Here is a 6954-nt window from a genome sequence, read left to right on the forward strand (position 1 = left end):
ACACCTCGATGTTCATCCTACCTGGACAAAAAGGGAAATCTGATTTCCGACAGAATGGGCATATTGGAGCGATGGGTTGAGTACTTTGATGAACTACTGAAGAACCAGAACATCGGCGAGTTAGAGGTCCGGCCAACTGAAGACGACGGACAAATACTGCCACCACCAAGAAGAAACAATCCGTGCAATTCATCAGCTTAAAAATTATAAGTTGCCAGGAGCCGATGGAATTACAGCCGGATTAATTAAATATGGAAGGGACCAATTACACCAAGTGGTTCATCAACTTGTGCTCAAAGGGTGGGACAGCGAATCAATGCCTGACGACTGGCAAAGAAGCTATATCTGTCTCATATATAAAAAGGAATATATCACACAGTGCAACAATTATAGAGGTATCACGTTGCTGAGTACCATCTATAATATTATATATCCTCCGCTATCTTGCTTGGATAGCCCCATACGCCCAGAACATAATTGCTCATACCAAAGAGGCTTCATTCCAGGCAAATCAGCAACAGATCACATTTTCTCTGTGCGGCAAGCGATGGAAAAACTAGTGGAATATGGACATCAGTTGCATCATGTATTTATCGACTTCAAAGCCGCCTATGATAGCATAGCCAGGGTAAAACTGACATGGCATGGGAGAATTCGGTATCCCAACAAAATTGATAAGACTGGCTAGGCTGACCCTGCCCAATGCGCGAGACCAGATAAAAGCAGCAGGATCACTCTCAAGACCATTCGACATCAACAACAATCTACGACAAGGGAATGCCTTATCATGCGTCCTTTTTAACCTGGCCCTCGAGAAAGTGATCGGTGATGCTGAGGTAAATGTAAGAGGTACGATCCTCTTTAAGTCCACCCAACTATTGGCTTATGCTGACGATATCGACATCATGGGAAGAACCACCCGAGGCATTCAAACTGCCTTCATACATATCGAGCAGGCCGCGCGAGATCTTGGGCTGCACATCAATGAAGGCAAGACAAAGTATATGCTGGCAACGTCAACACCAACAGCCAACCAACCAACAACATCAAAATCACTACAACTTTGAAACCGTTGATAATTTCTCCTGTATAGGGTCGAAAATCACAACCGATAACAGTACGATGATGAAATTCGCGCACGGTTGTTGTCAGCCAACAGAACCTATTTCGGCTTACAAAAACTGTTCCGCTTGAAGCGTCTCACCATAGGGTCAAAGATCTTATTGTACAAGACAATGATCTTGCCAGTCCTCATGTTTTCCTCGGAGACTTGGGTTCTTAGAAAAATTGCGAACTCTTGGCCACGTTCGAGAGAAGAATCCTCCGAAGAATTTTTGGACCCCTACATGAGGATAAAGGATTTCGTAGCCTAAATAACGACAAAATCTATGAGCGATCCCATGACCGTCCGGTTGTGGATAAAATCCGACTCAATAGGTTACGGTGGGCGGGTCACTTAATCCATATGGATGAGGATGATCCAGCCCGGAAAGTGGTAGTATCTATTTCATTCGGATCCATCGACAAAAAATCTGCCTTATTCAAATTCAATCTGGAACCGAGTTACATGAGGCGATCTTTCCATTTTTGGAGAAGTTTCTCGAGATCAGTTTTGATATTAGATACCAGGAAAACATAATCTGTGTATAGGGCGCTGGAAGTTGGATGTCTCATGTAACAGTGTCCATAGCAAGAATAAAGAGAAGTGGTGAGAGAGCACTTCCTTGATGCACACCGACAAAGACACGAATCGGTTACGATACACCCACCATACGTCGAACTTTAGTTTTCGGAATGTGGTAGAGCAATATAACCCAGCGCACGAGTTCTTCAGGCACTAGGTGTTGTCCTAGAGCATACCAGATGAATCAAACGCTTTCTTCTGATCCAGAAATGTAAAGTAAAGAAAGGAATGCTTTTCATAGTCTTTCGTGTGTTCCATATTGGAACGGGGGTGCTTCCTTGCTAGTCGGTGTTCTACCTTCCTCAATAACCCGATTGATGAACACACTGAGCCGCAGTGTTGAGCCCCAGCTCTTCGCTTTCCAAAGCTCAGATACTATATCGTCAGGTCCTGCGGTTTTCACCGATTTCATTCGTTTTATTGCTTCTCCGACTTCAATGGCGCTGACAGGTGGAATAACTCAAAATATCTGCAGTGCTTGGAGGATGAACAAATTCTGTTGAAATCTGTCCAAAACATTTTCGCCATCCATCCTTCGCAGCTCGTCGGTCGGTAAGCAAAGTATCCTTCTTCTCAGAAGTGTGATATACTGTATACGTTAGTGTCGGCTTTTGATAAGTCGATACAAATCTCTCTTGCCGTCCTGAATGCCCAGGCATGGTAAAGATGTTTATAATGGACTACTCTGGTAACAGCGATGGCTTTCTTTATTTCCCAGTTGGCATTCTTGTGAATTTGCCAGTTGGACAGCGTTTTATCGACGAGACACTTATTATTGAGACGTTTCTTTTCATGCACCTGCATCTGGATATCGTCCTTCCGAAGCCAACTATCCAGGTTGAAGAACCGCTTACCTGGCTTAGTGACCTCGAGGGTTGCATTGGCTGCTTTTTGAATCGTGTTTTTAACTTGGTGCCACAAGTAATCACATAAGTGAGATCTTTCTTCCTTCTCACGAAATCGGCCATTTAATACGCGACAGCCCAGTGCGTTCCTTACGCTGTTTTATTGGTGGTTTGATTCGCAAGGCGGCAATCCCGCGGCCGATGTTAAGGTGCGAGACCATCGCATCTTAACATCGGCCGCTGATAGGGAACGGCTTTGCAGTCAGTCACGGTGTTAAAATGTCGGCGTCTTATGAAAATATAGTCGATTTGCTTTTCATTCTTGCCACGATCAAATGTAGGAAGATGAGGCAATCGTTTAATTAGCCATGTATTTACAAGTACAAGGTCATGACTGAATCAACTATACCAAAAACCTTTCCCTATGGCGAATGTTGTTACGATAAAGTCATTAGCGGTTTTTTGAACACTTGGTGATCAATCCTTGTTGTTAATGGAATATGTGGATTTGAATCCTTCTAGTCGGTGAAGTTGTCAGGTAAAATATCTGTCGTAATGATTTTCATGGACTTTTATACCTCCGTCAGGGTTGATCGTAGTGCCATACCATTCGCTTGTATTAGACAATCCTGTAATATTATGATATCTTGCAAGGATACGCCATCTCATTGCCATTACAGATTACTGAAACAGTCGTGGAAACTAATAGCATCAGTTCCTTCCACATTGTTTGGTTGTTTATTATGTTGCCCATTGGAAAACTCGACTAGTTTGGTGTTTTGTGGATCGTATCTATCATGCAGTTTAGGATTAGATCGATGTTTTTTTTTGAATTTGAATATTCTTCTGTATGTAGCATGCTAAGAACTTAGACTCGTTGACGGAATAATTTTCCTGGAGTAGGAAAATCGGCCTCTATTCTCAAAGTTTCTCGAACTATTCTAGAATGACCTAGTCTCGCTACCTGGTACCCGGTGTGAGGTTTCCATCTCTTATTATTATTATTCTGTTAAGTCGCACCGCGTACTTAAAGAACTATTGTGGCCCTTTTGCTGGTTATAGTGTACCTATTAATCATAGGATCTCAAGCAAGCCTATAACCGTCACGAGCTTTAGTATATTCCCTACTTCCAGATCTTTCAACTCTTCATATAGTGTTAAGCGTTCTCCCAGATACCAAGACCTACTTTGCGCAAGTGCCGGACACTGTCCCAGGGCGTGTATAGAGGTTTCATCACACTCCGCACAAAACCTGGAGGCAGTGTCCGTAGATATCCATAGCTTCCCTATGTGATAGTTTAGCCGACAGTAACCAGTGAGAATTCCCACTATGATTCACAGGTTCTTTTTTGTGAGATTTAAGTAATCCTTTGTGCGCATGGGTTCGAATCCCCCGATAAGCACCCTGGACTGCTCCATTCCTGATAGGCCTGCCCAGTATAGTTCCCTCAACCGTTCCTCTTCATTTCTTAATGTCGTAACCATGAAACCGTTTCCGATTCCACAGAAGGGTTCTGGTCCGTGTAAAGGCGTCCCTGCTCCCTTCTTGGCAAGTTCGTCGGCTGCGTCGTTTCCTTCCAACCCAGCATGGCCTGGAACCCAGAGTATCCAGATCTGGTTGAACCAGCCGAGCGATTTCATTCCCTCAGCGCATTTAGAGTTCACCTGGTTTGACCTAAGTGCCTTGATCGCTGCTTGGCTGTCGGTGAGAATAGCAATGTTCTACCCCCTGTAGTTCCGTTGGAGATTGAAGGAGGCACATCTGCCTATGGCGTATATTTCCGCCTGTAATACGCTAGTGTCTCAACCCATTGGTTCTAAGTTAATTTTCCTTGGACCAATGACACCGGCACCCGCTCCCGAAATGTTATTCATCATCAATCCCATCCTCATGTAGGGGGCCAACAATTCTTCGGGGGACTCTTCTTTCAAACGCGGCCAAGAGTTGGCAGTTTTTCTTGCTAAGAACGCAGGTCTCCGAGGAATACATAAGAACTGGCAAGATCATAGTCTTCAACAGTAAGAGGTTTGACCTTATGGTGAGACGTTTCGAAATGTTATTGGAGAATACAATACTATATCGAATGAGATGAACAATATTATCAGATTTAAGGGCGCGCCTGCCCATGTACACGGCGCAATCAGTGGTCTTTCGGTCGCTTCACAACTTTTGCACTCCCAGTAAACTTTGACAAATTCGTGCTGCATTTTGTTCTCGTTGATTTTGACGATGACTATTTCTGCTATTTCCATCATTCAGGATCATTCAGTACTCTTTCGAAGAAACAGGTCCTTTCTTTCTCGTTACGATATACACTATTACTTCTGCCAGCTCCAGAATAACGAGAATCGTTCTAGTAAACCGAAATCAGTTATTATATTTGAATAGCACTTCATGTCCTCAGGTATCCAAGTGGGTGCCTTACTAGCATACCAGGGTTTATTCCCCTAGAGATACAGTCTGCTGGATTTTCACCCTATTCGAAAAATTCCCAGAACCAGAAATTCTTGCTAAACTATCGGGCTACCAGATTTCAGACATGACGGTGTAAGCTCGCTGGATCCTTCTTTAGCCATGCCAGGACTATGATTGAATCACATCAACAACACACTTTGAAAAGCTGCAATTATATTATAGCTTTATATTTCAACCATTGCTTGCAAGGAACGTTGCTAGTATTCCGCGAAAGGTCGTTGCTGGCACATATTCCTGAACCGGCATGTTTTTTTAAGCGTGTATAGTGCCCGTTTGAAGTACCTATGAATTTTAATCATCCGAAACATTTTCTCGTGTGTTGTGCTTTCCATCTTGGTAACAGGGTGACGCGAAAGGTAATATATGTCCCTATCCTCACCGACGAAGGATGTTTCTCGCTTCATGCAACCCAGGTCGATATACTCTTGCAACGTCTTGTGATATCCCAGTTACAAATCATCATCCCTCTTTAATTTGACAAGCCGTCGCAGAAGTATTAGCACCCTGTTTCTAGAATCACCGAGCAGCACTACTGTTTGGTCTGTTTGAATAGTAATGTAACCGCGTACCTTATAACTTCAGTTTCGAAAAATTGTTGTAGTACAGTATGGAACTCGTCCATGCCTTACTGGCGACCTTGCCCGAAAACACAATCTGGATTATTTCTTTTGTCGCCGTTTGAACACGCAAATAAAGTGGAGTAAATCTCCCCGGAGACAGAGATCAACCTGTTAGCCCCAGCGGGGTTGTCCTCTGCTATCCCTTTCGGTATTTTTCATATACGATAAAGGAGATATGTCTTTATTCTTTATATGTTCGTCATCTCGTTTTCCAAGATATTAATCGGCATTATGTGAGACTAAAGAAACCCCGCGGGTTTAGGTCCACCAACTTCAGGGGGGGGGGCTCTTTCTGCCACTGATCAGTCCTATCTGCCGCCCTCCCTCGTCTCGCTCGGTGACAAGTCGATGACAGGTTAGCCAATTGACTACTTTACTGTAGTTAGGTCCTCTGCAGAGGAATGTGCATGTTCTTAAATGGACTTTGACGATGTTTTGCGTGGAGATCTTTCCGTGATCAGACTGGTGTAGCCACACCACAACCGGCCTGCCTTAGTAAGGAACTCCATACACCCCGGTTTTGTGCCGAGGTCCACCAATCTGACATCATTAAAAGCTGTCTGGCGTTCTGACTAACGCCATCGCTCCATCTCAGGCAGGGTATGCGTCGTCTTCGTTTTCTACCGTAGATATTGTCCTTATAGACTTTCCAGGCTGGATCATCTTCATCCATACGGATTAGGTGACCCACCGCCGCAACCTGTTGACCCGCATTTTATCCACAACCAGACGGTTGTGGTATCGCTCATAGATTTCGTCGTTTGTAGGCTACGGAATCGTCTATCCTCATGTAGGGGGCCAAAAATTCATCGGAAAATTCTTCTCTCGAACGCGGCCAAAAAGTTTGCAATTTTTCTTTCTAAGAACCCAAGTCTACGAGGAATACATGAGGATTGGCAAGATCATTGTCTTGTACAGTAAGATCTTTGACCCTATGGTGAGACGTTTCGAGCCGAACACTTTTTGTAAGCTGAAATAAGCTCTTCTGGCAGCCAACAACCGCTCGCAAATTTCATCGTCATAGCTGTTATCGGTTGTGACTTTCTCCCTAAATAGGAGAAATGTTCAACGGTCTCAAAGTTAAGTCTCCTATCTTTATTGTTTTCGTTTGACCAGTGCGATTCGATGTTGTTGGTTCTTGGGTTTTTCACGATGACGTTGCCACGCCTGCTCGATCTAGATGAAAGTAGACTGTACATCTCGGGTTGTTCTTCCCATAATATCAATATCGTCAGCGTAGGCCATTAGTTGGATGGACTTGAAAAGGATGGTACCTCATGCATTGATATCTGCATTGCGAATCACTTTCTCCAGGACCAGGTTAAAGAG

This window comes from Hermetia illucens, chromosome 4 (genome assembly GCF_905115235.1).
Source record: "Hermetia illucens chromosome 4, iHerIll2.2.curated.20191125, whole genome shotgun sequence".
In the NCBI taxonomy this organism is placed as follows: domain Eukaryota; kingdom Metazoa; phylum Arthropoda; class Insecta; order Diptera; family Stratiomyidae; genus Hermetia; species Hermetia illucens.